The following is a 16,310-nucleotide window of genomic DNA, read 5'->3' on the forward strand; positions in this document are numbered from 1 at the left end:
TCTGTGTTATCAACTAGATAAAGACAGGGTTATTGCCTGTTTTGTTCTCTGGAATGCCTACAAAGTGCCTAGGATCTTAATATATATTTATTAAATAGTGAATAAATAAATATGAATGTTACTGTTTTGTTCCTTACCTGCCTTCAGTTTAAAAAGTAGACCATTTTCAGTGCAAATTACAATAGAACTTTCTTTGCAATATGAGTAAATGTAGTAGATTACACTTTTCATGTATGTTTTTATGTGTGCTTCATGGATATCTATGGAGTATTGTATGTATATGGATATATATATGGATAATTCATGGAGTTGAAAGGATAGTATAAAATATTGAATGATTGTGCTTATAATTAGAATACTTTTTCCTTTCTAATTTCAGAATTGGAGTGCAAGTACTTTTGGTCTAAGCCAAGAAGTATTGCTTCCAACTCTTGTTCTATCTTTTCTTTGTAAGCCTCAAGTACCTGGATCTACAAATAAATATGGAACCAATCTTCTTATTGCCTTTGAATAATGTTTGCCTCTAATTACACAAGGAAGCTAGAAGAGAGTGTGGGCTATGGAAAGGATGAATTTTAAAAAATCAATTAGAGGGCCTCCCAGGTGGCACAAGGGGTTACAAAGCTATTCGCAGCCAGTGCAGCATGAGTTCGATCCCTGGCCAGGGAGGTGACCCACATGGTGCAGCATACCTCTCCTGACTCTCCTGCTGCTCCCCTCAGCATTGTATTTCAGTCAGTCTGCCTGTTCTGCTCCCAACTCTGACTCTGGTGAGTCCTCTCCCCCAACCCTTTCTGGCCTGTACCCCAGTTCTTGTATTCATAAATAAATAAATCTTTAAAAAATCAGTTAGGGAAGCTTGACACCTGAGTGTTCATTCACCCTATCTCCAGTTCCCATGGCTCTTGACAATCAATTAGGGACTACGATTAACTCTGAGGATTCACTGCTTTGCCATTCTTGCCTTGAGGTTTCAGGGTTGTCTTAAAAGTGTTCACTAAGGAAAGTGAAGTTAGAGTGAAAAACATTAGCAAAGTTCTTTAAAGGAGGGATTTCTGTCTTCTCATCTTTGCCTTCATCTGTGAAGCTGACTGATGGTCCATAAGCCCCGGGGGATCCTCTGTTGGCAGCTGTTGTTGCTACTTCAAAGGAGAAAAATGGATGTGTGTGGGAGGAATATATTTAGGGCAAACATGTTTTTCCCTCTGACTTTCTACTTAAAATTGAAGAAGTAGGAAAATGTAAATCCAGGATTAAGCTAAAGAAAAGGAAGATGCACGGTGGGGCAACAGAGGTACCCTCAAACAATAAAGGAAAGTTGGGATTTTGCCTGAGTGTAACACTACCCTGCTTAGGTCCTGCAACTGGGAAATGATGCTATTAAACTCAACTTCCTATATAGCTCCTTTTATAATATAGTGCCACACTTGGCTTCTGTTCTGGCATTCACACAGATTCCTCACTACTCTCTCATCTGATACTACAAGACTGCCATCTGTGTGACCATCCATTGCCTCAGTTTCTCCTTGTGTAAATTGGGGATAAGAGAACCTAATTCTGTAGGTATTTGTGAAGATGAAATACATGGATACATATAAAGCATTTATCACAAGACCTGACAAACAAGGAGTTGTCAGTGGACATTGAGCAACATTATTCTGGTGTAAAAAATGGAAGAAAAAAGAGAGGAAATTGTAAGTGGGAAAAAAAATTTCATCAAACTTTGGGGTGAATCGCTAATATAAAAGCTTTTACTTAAGAATTTTGAAAATGCAAAGTATTCATCTTCTAATGTGGTTGGTGCTTAGGGATTGAATGCTAAGAATATTCTAGAATAGGATAGAAAATAACACTAATTCCACAGGCAATCCTTGAATAACAGCCTATGAAAATCTGCCTTTCCGACACTGTTTTAAGATTTCTAAGAACTTTACTTGTTTGAACTTGTTTAATCCTCATACAAATCCAATGAAATCAGTATTGTTACTTAACCAGCTTATAGATCAGGAACTGAGGCACTGAGAGGTTAGTTAAGTCAGCTGAGGTCACACAGGTCATAAATGGCAAGGCAATATTTGAACTCTAATAGTCAAGTATTCTAAGTATGGTTTTAACTATTACACACACATATACACACACACCCTCAAAACATTATAGCAAATATTAATGTCACATTTTATGTTTTTCAAATAATTAGGATTACTTGGGTAAAGCATTATAGTTTAGTCATTGTATGTTCTTGATAGATAAATGTTTAAAGCCGAGCACAGATATTAAAAGTAACATGTCTTCATTTGTTGAGTTTATCTCTGAATGTGACTGAGCAAAGTTCTCACCAGGGAGACATTGACTCGGGTAAGTGTTCAGTACCAGCTTCATTTTCTTTGGAATCTATTTTCAAATTTTTCTAATTCACCCACCTCACTAGGACAAACTAAAGTGTTAAATCATTTCCAAAACTTTGCTGGAAGAAATTGTTTAGGAAGAGAAATTTCAAAGAGGTGGGGAAATTACTGGTGATCAGAAAGGGGACTGTTTTAGTGGTAGCATGAAAGAATAAAATTGGATCTTCAAATGTGCAATTTTCTGAAAAGTTGTTGAAAGTTGTTTCATAAAACCTATCTCCCTCATGTAATTTGAAATGTATGTTTAGCAGGAACCAAAAATGTGGTGGTAATAAATAACCTCAGACATCAAAGCATGAAAGAAGATTACATTTGTAGTCTTTTTCTTTTTTAAATCCACATAAGTGGCAGGAGACCTGCAGTTAATTTTTATGTAATGACATTAGTTATACTCGCAGCTCTGTCCACTCATCAGTACATGTAGTCAAGGTTGTTTTGTGATTTCAAAACTCCAGGCAGACAAAAATGGTTCAATGTAAATGTCTAAAAATCTGGATTTGAAACAATTCATATGTATTTTTTCATTGAATATGTCATGAGAATTATGCAGTTTTATAAAAGGACATCAGGAAAACAATGAAGACTAGGTCATTCAAACAAGTGCCTTTATATGAAACTGTCTAAACTCATTACTTCATTCCCTTATCCTTTTTTGTTTCATTGTAATTAAGAAGTACTAGCCTTTTTTAGATGCCATTTTAAAATAGTTTAGTTTTGTGAGTTCTTTATATATATGTGTGTGTATATATATATGTGAGTGTGTGTGTGTGTGTGTGTGTGTATTAGATATTGGTGATGTGTGATTTGCAAATATCTTCCTCCATTCAGAGTTTGCCTTCTCATTTTGATGGTAGTTTCCTTTGCTGTACAGAAGTTTTTTAGTTTCCTGTATTCCCATTTTTTAAATTTTTGCTTTTGTTTCCCTTGTGAAGTGGGTCACCAAATGCATCTCTGTGGTTGATGTCAAGGAGCAGATCACCTATGTTGCCTTATATGCATTTTTTTAGGTCTTACATGCAAGTTTTTAATTCATTTTGAATTAATTTTTGAATGTGGTGTGAAGTAGTAGTTTAATTTCATTTTCATGTGAAAATCCAGTTTTCCCAACATCATTTATTGGAAAAACTTTCCATGATCCATTGCATTCTCTTGGCTTCTTTATGTGGTGACTCAGTTGCCCATATCTATGTGGTTTTATTTCTGGATCTCAGTTCTGTTTCATTGATATAACAGTTTTAGGACAGCACAAATAAAGTGATGTTGAAACAGCTTTCTTTGTGAATACTTAAAGGAGTACAATGATATAGATATATTAATTAGGCAATGGGTAGATAAAGAAAAAATATATAGAGACAAAGAAGGTCTCTTGCTTTTAAGTAATTGATTTTTTCTCAATATTTTTTTGTTCTCCATGTTTTCCAGCTTAATTATGTGTTACTTTCTGTTGTCGGGGAACTACAAGGAGAAATATGCTATTATTCTCTCATTGACCTTTAAAGGCATTAAACATTTATTAATTGCATTCTTTGGGTCAGGAACTGTACTATACTGAAATTTGCAAGATTAATATACTGTAGCCTCATCTTTTGAGTAATTTATCAATCTTGGAAGGTAGCATAATAGAATCAATTATATACATTTGAGATGCATTGTTCGAATCTTATAAATATAGGGATACATGAAAGTGTAAAGAAGGGGATATTAACATCATGTAGTGAAATGGTCTGGAAAGACTTCATTGGAAAAAGATAGTACTTGTGCTACTTTTAGAAGTTCAGCTCTTAATTCCCAATTTCTGACTCACTTGGGGTAAATGGCAATGTAATTTACAATTGGCAACAAAATAAACTTTCAGTTTTAAGGAATTTGGGCTTTTGCTTCAAATCATAGAGCTTCAGCCCTTCCTTTGTCTGTATGCATCTTTTGTCCTAGTACTTTACCTTTTGACATTTTTTGATTAATAAAATGAAATCATGATATTTACCCAAGCCATAATATAGGGCTACTGCGTGTAAAGAGACTGTGAAAAGGAAATGAACATTATTATGAAAACAGCATTTTCCTTGAGAAGGTAGGAAGACAAACAGAAATATCAGAGCTCTTAAAGGACCTTGCATAATCAAGAAAATAGTATTCAGAATTACATGCATCTGTCAACAAGGGGCCATTTAAATTCTAGAATCTACACATAATCAGAGTCACAAAGTATGTGACAAAAATCTTAATTCCGGCATAAAAACTTCTTATCCAGTCTCTGCACAAAGGTCTGTAGATACATTCTAACCTGAGAGGTGTTAAGATATTTGCCGCTATTACAAGCGGATTGTCATTACAATGCATTTTCCCTCTATGCTTTTTCCTTCTCTCTCTTTCCACCTTTCTTTCTCTTTTCCATTCGTTTTCCTTTCCTAGCTCTGTCTCCTTTCCTTTTTTCCCTCCTTCCTCTCTCTTTTTCACTTTCATCAAGCCTAATTGACTCTTTCTAGGTCTCCTGCACTGAAGTAGTATTGGAATATGGTTTATAAGGACTCCCTATCTGATTCTGATGTATCCCCTATTTGTAATTTTTCTTTTAAAGATTTATTTATGCATACAAGAACTGGGGTACAGAGCAGAGGTGCTGGGGGGTGAGAGGATTCATCAGAGACAGAGCGGGGAACAGAACAGGCAGACTGACTGAAATACACTGCTGAGGGGAGCAGTGGGTGAGTCAGTAGAGGTCTGCTGTGCCATGTGGGTAGCTCATTGGCTGGCTAGGGATTGAACTCATGCTTCAGAGGCTGCGGACAGCTTCACAGTGCTGTGCTTAACCCTTTGTGCCACCAGGGAGGCCCCCCTATTTGTAATTTTTGCCTAAGCTATGTGACTGCAATTTTAGCACAGATAATTACAATGCACTGCACTTCATATTTGGGTGTTTTATTTTGATTCATTTAATACTACTTAAAACAAAGTTAGTTTCCTTGTAACATTCAAGCATGCATGCTTAGACTATAATTTACCTCTTACTGCTATTCATAAGGTTTCAACAAGTTATTGGGTATAAAACTGGGGACAGTTATACCTACTGTTCAATAATGGTGGCATATCATTCATTTGAACCTCATTAATAGCCTTCTAGGATTTATTCATAATTATGTCAGTTATAAAAATAAATTTCCTCTCATGTTTTTCCTTTCAACAATGTGTTTATTAATTTCTATCAAAATAGATATATGTTAGTTAACATTTTTATGTAAAATTACATTTAGAATTATTTGAGAAACAAGACTTAATTTGTGGTAAATCATTTATGCATGGAACAGTGATTTATTGATTATATTCTATAAGGTAGATACTGAATGCTGGAGAACAAAGATTAATAAAATTCATTCAAGATCTCATATTCTAGTGAGGCACTGGCAGAAACAATGGAGAATAAACCTGTAACAATTTTAATGTAATATTTTATGTAGTATATACAAAATACAGTGGGACATAAACAGGTTAGCAATTAATTCTTTGTGGATGGCAAGAAAAAACTTCAGGGGACAGAGGATTTATTTGGACTTAGTAGAATTTTCTAAATAAATCAGGAAGGAAAGGACATTCTGCCCTGTGGACAACTTATGAAAATGTATAATGGAGGTCTGAGAGATGACGTGTTATTTAGAGAGCTCTAAGTAGCATACAGTGGGGCCAGTGAAGAGAGCATGATAAAGAGGGGGAAGGGTTCTAGATGTATCAGAGACCAGCAGGTATGTGACATGTCAGGGAGATTAGCTTGCAGGGAAGGGGGTGATACCATTCTTGCTTGTGATTAAGAGGACGACCATTCAGGAAAGATGCAAAAAATACTAAGGTGGTGAATGATACTGGAAAAACAATTAGGAGCTATCTTGGTATGCTGATAGTGTTACAGGGCAAACCCCTCTAAAATGGGTTGCCTGACTGTGGGTCCTCACCCATGCACTTAAAAGGGACTTACACTGCAGGTACACACAAAAGGTTAACAAAGGTTTATTTATAAGGGAAAGAGAAATGAGGAAATGTACAACTCAGGGAGAAAAGAGGGAGATAAAATCTTAAATGTGTCCTACCCATTCTGCCAACCTGGAATCCCGTCACCTGCTGAGACCAAACCTGCCTGGCCAAGAGCATGAGCCAATTGAGCCCTGACCCCACTATTATGGCTGGTTTTATTTACAAACAGAGAAAATGGCTGCTTAACTCCACCCTTAGGTCCTCGCAACTTCCCTTTGAGGATCATGGGATTGGTAGTTCCCAGTGTCTTGATGGAGTGGGGGTGGCATCCACAAAGCCTGTGTGGAATTCGCTCAGGACATCCTTTCCCCCTAACAATAGGAATTAGGAGAAAGCTAGATAAAGGATAAGACATGGGCTAGACATTCTACACAGAACTTCATAATTATTAGATGTGGAGGTAAGAAAGAATCCAAGAGTGACCTTTAAATTTAACAAAACACAATATTATAGAAAAAGTGCTTGAGAACCTGCTTCGTAAACATTCTTAAACATTAAGGTACATATGAATCATTGGGGGATCTTGTTAAAATGTAAATTTAACTTGAGAATTGAGGGCAGAGCTTGAGATCCTGCATTTTTGCCAAGTACCTAGATGAAACATGAGTGGCCTATAGACCATACTTGATTAGAAGTGTCCACCAAAGTCAACTTAGAGAGGGTAAAACTAAGTGAAGGCCCATGTGTTTGGACAAGATGGAGGAGGCACAAACAAACCAAGGAAAGAAAAAACAATGAGCATTGTAAGGAAAGTGAGAATGAGGATTCCCAAACACATCCATGTTTCTTACGAAGAAAGGTGTTCACACCACCAGGAGACAATTGTTAACAGACAACAGACTTTTAAAATTAATCCATGTGTAGGGTAAATGGTTTTCCAGGCTTTTCTGCCCTCCCACCACTAGGATTGCCCTGCCTGATGGGGCACCTGCAGTTGTTATATTGTTGCAAATTGTCTTGTTCACTTCTGTGGGCCATGGGGGGAGTATTTGAGATAGTCAACAAGAGAAGAGAAGCAGGAGAAGAAAGAGAGGAGAGAGGCAGGAGAGAGAAGGGGAGATAGAAGCCAGAGTAGCCCAGAGTGAAGACTTGCCGGGGGCTTAGAGGCCTGTTGGCTGTGTACCTGTTTGCCATATTACATGTACAGCTCAATAAAAGCCTGAGAAAGCCACTGAGGGCTCCAGGACTCTCCTTTACCCATCTGCTGGATCAGAAAACCTGCTCTGAGCCCATCCTGCCTCTACATCACATTAAATGGGTCCTAAAATTTCTTAGAAGTTTAAAAAAGTTCTAGTTGAAATTTTGCATTGTGAAATATCAACACAAAACAAATTATCTTTTAATTGTGAGATTATATTTGCAGCTGTGCATTAATTCAGCACGAACAAAGAATAGGTGAAGTGTGTATGTATTTATGTGATTATTTTTAAAACTGATCGTTGGGTTTCATAGCACAATCCTAAAGAAATGTGCTTTTCCCAAACTTTAAGGACTGCCTTAAATTTTTCAGAACCTCTCTTTATCCCTCTTATTCCTTTGATATTACCATTATTGTCTTTTGAAGAGCCCATTCCATAATTTCTCTCCAATTGTTGGAGTATAAACCTGCCAGCTCCTCTTTAAAAACCCCTTTGCACTTGAAAGAACAGTTCTTTTATAACTCTTCCAGCAATTTCATGAACTTAGGTGTCTTGCAAGATTTTGACTACTTTCCATTATATTTGCATTGAGAGCAATAGATGAAATATCCAAAATCTCAAGGTGGCTCAACATGGATACCACTGTTAGGATATTTTAGGGGATTCATTAAGTAGGTGTTCAAATTCGTGGATCTTTCTGAGTTTTGATAGCTATAGCTGCCTTACTCCGCTTCATGACAGCAGGATTTGGTGAACGCATACTTAGATAACTCAGACTTGACTAAAGACTTAGAACAGATGGTCCCCATGTACTTTGATTTTTGGGATGAAGGTAGAAAAGGGAAAAGAGGATGATGTTTTTACATAACTTTCTTATTTTAGGGAAGCAACCTATTATCTATATCCTGGACAATTGGTGCATTATGTTTCAGCAGCTGTGAAAAATTCCAAACGTGTTAGTTTGCTGTGATTACAAACTTATCTGTCAAGAAAAGGATAATCAGGAAATATCTGGAGTTCTGGATAACATTTGCAGTTGCCAGTGTTAGTCTAATGAACACTCCAAAGAACTCCAAAAGTCCCATGAACACAGTGGGTCAAAGGTAGGTACAAGAAAAACCAAAGATCTGAAAAGTTGACAGCTGAATGAAAACAAAATATAATGCTGTGATGGTGAGTTTGGAGGTAGAATACTTGGATTGTAGTTGTAATTTTCCATTTTAAAGTTAGGAGAATGGCATGCCTCAGTTTCCTTTTCAGCTCTAATTCTCTGATTCTGTGTGCTTAGTGGTAAGAGCATTGACTTTGAAATCCTAAGGATCTGGGCGGAGACCCAGTTCTGTCACTTACTATGTGATTCTGAGTAAGTCCTTCCCCAACCTAATTTTAATAACCTTTAAATTAATGATTATGTTATCTACCGATGAAGTTCATTTGATAAAGAATGCTAAGGACATACATATAATCCAGAAATTTTGGGCTTACTCATTTGTCACATCAAGAGAGATTGCATATCAGAGGAACCATGTTGCATTACACCAAGCACAGGAAGAGGCCAGGTTAAAAATAGAACTTAGGGAAAGGATGGAGTTTAGACATTATTTAAGTGGTACAGAATTTTGATAATGCCAAAAAAAGAGTCAGACTCTAAAGTAAAGGAGTTAACATCAGGCTGGAGTTGAGAAATGGACTCTGGGTTCTGTTCCCTTAAGAACTATACAGTTAAGACAAATGTTGAACATTCTGTCCAAAAACCATTATCTGAAGTTTTGCAGCTGCCCTAAAAAATGGAAACTGCTTCTCAGTGTCAGTGTGACTCAAATTCTCCAGATAAGCGTGGACTATTTCATTGTTAAGTGATCTGATTTCAAATAGCTAAGTTTCTGATAGTCTGTGATTTCAGAGAACAGAGAATCTTGGCACTACATCCTTCAGTGAAATGACAAAAAAGCAATGTGTCCGGGTTGATCTCTTAGGCTGGCATTAATAAAATTAGACAAATATATGAAGTGCCAAATACCTTTACTGTAAGCAGTTACTACTTTACTGTTAGTTTTGCTAGTACTTGCATTTGCTTAAATGTACTTTCACAAATGGACCTTCCCATAATAAAGTTGATTGTTGAGCTAAAGTATCTAGTCTTTAGTCATCAAAAAGCAAAATTTTGAAAACCTAACCAGCTAGTAAAGGTATGTAATTCATTGTCTTAACCTTAGGAATCCTATATTTTTGACAGGGGTCTGGATGCTGCATGCACCTGTTGTCCTTTGAAAATACAGACTTTCTGGCCACACTTCACCAGAAATACCATTCAAAGGTCTAGAAGTGGAACAATATATTTGATACTTTACAAAAAGCTCCTGATTTTTTTAATGCCATGTTTGAATTTATTTCTTTTTTTTTTTTTTTTTTTTTTTTTTTTAAAATTTTTTTTTTTTTTTTTAAATTTTTTTTTTTTTTTTTTTTTTTTTTTTTTATATAGACGCATGTTTTACTTATTTATTTATTTGTTTGTTTTGTTTATACATGCACTGGGTACAGTCAGAAGCGCGGGAGGGTGAGAGAATTCACCAGAGCCAGAGCGGGGAGCAGAGCAGGCAGAAGGACCGAAGTACACTGCTGAGGGGAGCAGCGGGCTGCAGGAGAGGTCTGCGCGCCATGTGGGACCCTCCTCCAGTGAATTTATTTCTGATAGAAGAATGCAGCTTAAGTCACATAAGAAGGCAGAGGAAAATCAATATTACCTAAACACCTAGTTCTGTTCCTACTCTCCCCCTCTCACACTCATGCATTCAAGTACATATGGCCAACTACAAAGATATGCATAAGGAAAGTGCCTGGTAATGCTGCTCTTATCACAAAATTTATTCCAGTAAGATGACTGTGTTGTACAGTGTCCTAGCCAGAACTTTACTGGTAGGTTATAAAATTGAGCCAATCAAAAGCTCCTGATTTTTGAGGTGCAGTCAAATTACAGAAACACTGATATAATGAAACAAGCATGGGGAAGCATCATCGTAATATACATGCTATTCCCAGATGGTTAGGAACAAAAGTTTAATCATATAATAATATAACTCAAAGGTCATCATATCCAGATTTAAGTCAATATTGAAATGCACTTTGTAACATCCTTGAAACATTGATTTTTTTCAACTCAGATATTTTCAGTGTTAGTAAAATCAATCCTATGCAATTAGATGCTTTGATAGTGAACATTTTCAATCACAAGTCCCTGTTATACTCATTTAATGTTTGCTGTCCTATTTGTGCTTCTGATGTATCAACCAAGAAGTCTACTTTTGTTACCTAATGGCTCTTTAATATAAAGCTCCCTAGACTTGTCTTTTTCCAAAAAGAATATGCCTAGAAGTTTTTACTCTTCATCTGATGGCATATCTACTGGACCTCTGCCTTTCTGGGTCTTCTTATCTGACACTGGTCCATATTACTATTATCTTTACAATGTACACTCTGAAATACTCTGGGTTGTTTTGATCAACCTAGATCAGAGAAAAGTAAAAGAGTTTATTAAACAAATGAACATTATCACAACTTAAATATATTATTTTTTCCTTAAGGAATGACAATTCTAACTGACAAAACCCCCCACATTTTCCACTCTAATCCAACAAATGGTATTTCTTAAAGTCAAGTTGCAGAGAACATGGTAATTTTGCATTTTTGATTATATATATATTTATATATATACAATATATATATATAAAACAACCCAAAATCATAAGTACAAAATATATAAAATCATATGAAGTTCAATACACACACACACACACACACCCCTCTCACTGATGAATTCGGTTAAAATTTTCTCATCAGTCCACAGTATAATATATTGTATTTTTAAATCTCACTGAAGAGTCATATGTCAAGGTTTCTCAAATAATGTTGACATCTACAGAGAATTTTGGAATCTAACATTTTGAATCTCTAATCAAGTTGCTGCTTCAGAAGCGTATGGAGACTCAGCAAGAACAGCTGAGACATAACTCAGGCCTCTTCTCTTACTTTAAGACTTTGAATTTTAAGTTCAAACTCAGTTCTGTCCCCTATTAACCTCCTAATAAACTCAAACTTATTGAATTATTTCATACATAATTAGTTAATTGGGCAATTATTTCTCTATAATGTGAATTCATTCACCTTTTCCCACAAATCATTAATATTTTGCACGAAAAATAGCAGATGAAATCAGGAAACTGCAGAGCTATATAGTATTTTACACAATGATTCTTCACCTAATGTCATTTTTCCTGACTTCTTGTGACATGTACTTTATCTCCTTTGCATTGATTCTCCCCATGAGCCTCTTGTCTCTGTAACTCAAAAATCTCAATAGATCCCTCCAACCCTTCCATCTGGCTACCTTCAAAATTTCTTGAAAGTTAAAATCCTACATTTCCTGACATGTTTCCTTATTATTAGAATCTAAGCTATTTTAAAACTGACACAGTTATATTATTTTTGTTAGTTCTCTAACAAATTATATAGGGTTGAAAGACCTGATAGAACTCATTTTCCTATAACCCTTCTTGATTTGTAGTGCTGGACTTCTGTGAAAAAATGATATTTTCCTTAAGAATGTATATTTTACATTTTATTTGCAGGGTGATACATACTGCTTCAGCCAGAACTGGCTGAGGAATGTGGTTTTGGGGGGCTTTGGGGGCTGGGGGCTTTTGAATCTCACTATAGCTCTTCCAGCTTGCACATTTGCAGTCCCCCTCAACGTGAGTGCTAATAAGATGAAGTGATTGTGATAAATTGATGACTCGATTGATGAAATTTTTCTTTTCCAGGAATTGTAAGAAACTCATATTACCACATACAGAGTTTGGTCATAAAAACAATTTCTCAGGATTCATGCATTTCTGTCACCATCTCAGTGACTTCCTGCTAACCTGTTCTACTCAGTCTTATTTAACATGATCTTGTTTTCTGGTCCCAGATCTCCAAAGTTGATTAGTATTTCTGTCTCCTTAGTTTCTGGAACCGTTTTTCCATTGACTTTCTGTGTGGTTTCTTCTTGTTTATTCCATTTTCCCTGCTCCAATTCTAAACCTTTGGAGCCTTCTTCCACAGGCTGATTTCTCAGCAGTGTCTCTGGTTGGAGCAGGCGACATAAGCCAATCTTAAGAGGAGGTTGATGTAGAAAGACACCATCATGGGGGCATCTAATGATATTTTCAATTTAGGGAGCTTACTTTCAAAGTCACTATTACTTCCCACTATATCTGTACCTTTTCAGTCTTTATATCTGCCAAAGCAAATCTATTTACTAGAACATGCCCAATGTGGAATTTAATCGATGCTGCAGAGCCCTAGGCCTTTGCATCTTCTTTTATAAGATTTTTTAAATGTAATTTTATATTCTGGTCAATCCTCCAAGATTTTGATAGTATTCTATATGTGAAAGGATATGATTATAGAAGGTAAAAGGCATATTAATTTTTTGAGAGCAGTGACAGGTCGTTCAGTAGGGTTTTGTTATAATAGTACCATGTATCAACTTCTTACTCAGAAACCATTAGTATCTATTCTGGCATATCTAATAGCCCATAAAATAGCAGTCTGCACAAATCCTGGGAGACAAAAGCCATGGTGCCTGTAGTTCGGGGCTAGTAGCACTCAAATTGACTCAGAATCGGCAAGTTCAAGGACTACTAGGTTAAAGCTATGCCACTCTGAAACATTTCACTCTACTAGATTTTCTCTTAAAAAGAAAATTAAAAAGGTTTTATTAAAGTCTTTAAGAGTTCATAAAACATTTCTAGTTGGTGGAATGTTTATTTGGTGAAAATCTTTATCAGAGATATATAATATGTAGCTCAGCTGTTTACAATTCCATATGTATATTAAAGGGAAAAAGACAATCGTATTTCATCAGCTGGAAGAATCTATCAAAGTCCAGAAGAGTAATGACCATTCATATGTATATTTAAAGTATAGTAATATGAAATAAAATGTCTGTAATTCCAAGAAAATGGTTTCATCATCCAACTATATTTTAGGAAACACCATTCATGTTTGGCAAATACAAATGAATATAATACAATTATTTCTACTTTAAAAATGTAATTTCTCTTGGAAGAAAAAAGCACAGTACTTTTTTCTTTTATCTTAGTAAAATCATTGATTTGCCTTAAAATGTATTTTTTTTTAAGATTTATTTATTCATTTATACAAGCACTGGGTACAGTCAGAAGCGTGGGAGAGTGAGAGAATTCACCAGAGCCAGAACGGGGAACAGAACAGGCAGACTGATGAAATACACTGCTGAGGGGAGCAGCGGGAGCAGCAGGAGAGGTCTGCTGCACAATGTGAGACCCTCGCGGGCCAGCCGGGATCGAACTGGCGCTGCAGGCTGTGGATGGCTTCACAGTGCGGCACTCAACTGCCTGTGCCACCAGGGGAGGCCCTTAAAATGTATTTTTGTGCTGGCATTAAATTGAGTATTATTTCTTTGTTATATTCTGGTTTTTTTTTTAAAGATTTATTTTTTTTTATTTATACAAGAGCTGGGGTACAGGCCAGATGTGTGGGAGTGTGAGAGGATTCACCAGAGACAGAGTGGGAAAGAGAGCAGACAGACTGATGAAATACTGTTGAGGGGAGCAGCGGGTGAGACAGGAGAGGTCTGCCTCGCCATGTGGGTTGCTCTGAGGCCGATGGGGATGGAACTGGCACTGTAGAGGCTATGGACAGCTTCACAGTTCTGCGCTTAACCACCTGCACCACCAGGGAGGCCCCTATTCTGTTTCTATTTTAGCACATAAAATACTTTCAATGTCATTATTCAAATACTGTAATTTGTGTGTTGAGTCAATATATAATGCAATTTTAAAATACATAATATGATGTCCTTTTGCTCACAGTGATTAGTACCTTAATTTAAATGTTTAACTTCATAAAATTATGTTTGTTAAATATTATAGTATACTAGCAATGCAACCTGCACTTTGAAATCTGGCTAATATAATTTTTTAAGAAAGCTATAAAATAACTTGAGGAATTAAAGAACATTTAATAGTACTTAAAATAAACTCAGTAAATTATGCAAATAAGCATTCATCTATTTATGTTAACATTTTATATATGCATTTTGCATTACATTTTTACAAATTAGGTAATCATTGAAATGTTATATGTAATGATCACTTATCATTTATTCAAATATTTGAATTTTTTTATAAATAAACATGGCTCAGTACTGGAATATAGTTTCATTAATTTTAAGTTTTATGTGTGTATGTGATTTACCATATTTATTTGGCTTTACTATGTGTTTCTCTGAGAGAGAACAAGCAAGAATATTGCATTTTAATGAAGTTAGATGAATTTGATGAATTTGAAATTCAGGCAGTTGGCTCTTTGCTCACGTGGTGGTGGTTATTTCCTGGGTGTCACCTCATACTGTCCATGGGGACAGCAGTATGACAGTCCCTCCAAACCAGCACTTTCATTTATAAGTCCTAATTATCAGTTGTATTACCCAGACTTTACAGTACAATTTTAAGGTTCGTTTCTTTTGTTGTACCTATTTTAATAAAAAAAACTATTGGAGATCCATTGAGGTTAAAAACACTCTGAATATAGTAAGATAGCAAAAAATATGAGCCTGATTCTTCCAACATGAAGATTATAGTTACTGATAATTTCTTTTGTGATTTAAAACTAAAGTGTTTTTGCTACCATCATTAGCCTAAAATTGATAGTCTAGATTTTTAATATAAAAACTATGGCAGTGGTCTTAGCACCCATGGAGAGTGCTACCAAAATATCCTGACACTGTTCTGACAGCCACACATGTGGATAAAAGGAATCTAACCTAGATTATAAATAGAATGTTTATATGATATACAAAGAGATATGATCTATGATATATATAAAGGTATATTATATTATAAAGAAATCTATACTAGATTCCCCAGTTATTTTATGTTAGGTAATATTTTCTTCCTTGAAAAAGTGTTAATTTATTTATCCTATCCATCAGTAAACTCTGAGAAGGAACTAATGTGTAGAGACAATCAGATGTGAGTGTACCTCAGCTGGCTCACCTTTATAATACTAGCATTTATGGATAAAGCTGTTGTTGGGATTTTTATGCAATAATTGATCAACTAAAATGCCAGCCTAGTCTCTGAGATATATTAATATTAAGACATACTAGCTGTTACCAATATTAATATTGTTTTTATATTTTTGGGTAAATAATCTCAGGAAATGTAGTCAGTGGATTATCATGAAATTTTTATTTGGTCTATTATAAAACAATTGCTTCACCTTCCCAACATAGTATGGATATTACCTCTATTCCTTAGTCAGGTAAAAGGGCACAATGGTTTGGTAAAGGGTAGATTTATACTTTTATTCATGAATGTAATGTAGTATATACACATGTTGATTTTTAAAGATACACACCACAAACTCCTATAATTTTATAATGCAATAATATAAATAAAGATTTCAGAGGTATCAGCAGTTCCAGAAATGTTGCTCATTGCCTTAAAAGTCTTCTGTCATTCACCAGCAACATTGTGTTCATCTTCCTTCCTCACTATCCTCTTTCACAAAGGGTTTCAGCTATAGTACACTGTGACAATCTCAGAATTCTCATATTTCCTCACTGGCATCACTGAGAGTAGTGTGTGTGTGTGAAATTACTCGTGTTTGAATTAGCTAGAGTCAACACAGTTGTCTTACCATACCAGTACAAGATTTC

General features: G+C 35.7%; 1 protein-coding gene and 1 long non-coding RNA gene across 2 annotated transcripts in view; one reads left to right on the plus strand and one right to left on the minus strand.

Annotated features, from left to right (window-relative positions):
• Positions 1-16,310, minus strand: part of OLFM3 (olfactomedin 3) — a 180,303-nt gene that overhangs the window by 51,666 nt on the left and 112,327 nt on the right. The gene's annotated exons all lie outside the window — the stretch shown is intronic.
• LOC129145220 (uncharacterized) lies at positions 4,641-9,849 on the plus strand. Its single transcript, XR_008550445.1, has 3 exons — positions 4,641-4,669; positions 8,450-8,670; positions 9,804-9,849. It is a non-coding gene; the product is annotated as an uncharacterized LOC129145220 (long non-coding RNA).

This window comes from Talpa occidentalis, unplaced genomic scaffold (assembly GCF_014898055.3).
Source record: "Talpa occidentalis isolate TD23 unplaced genomic scaffold, MPIMG_talOcc4v2.1 talOcc4.9, whole genome shotgun sequence".
Classification (NCBI taxonomy): domain Eukaryota; kingdom Metazoa; phylum Chordata; class Mammalia; order Eulipotyphla; family Talpidae; genus Talpa; species Talpa occidentalis.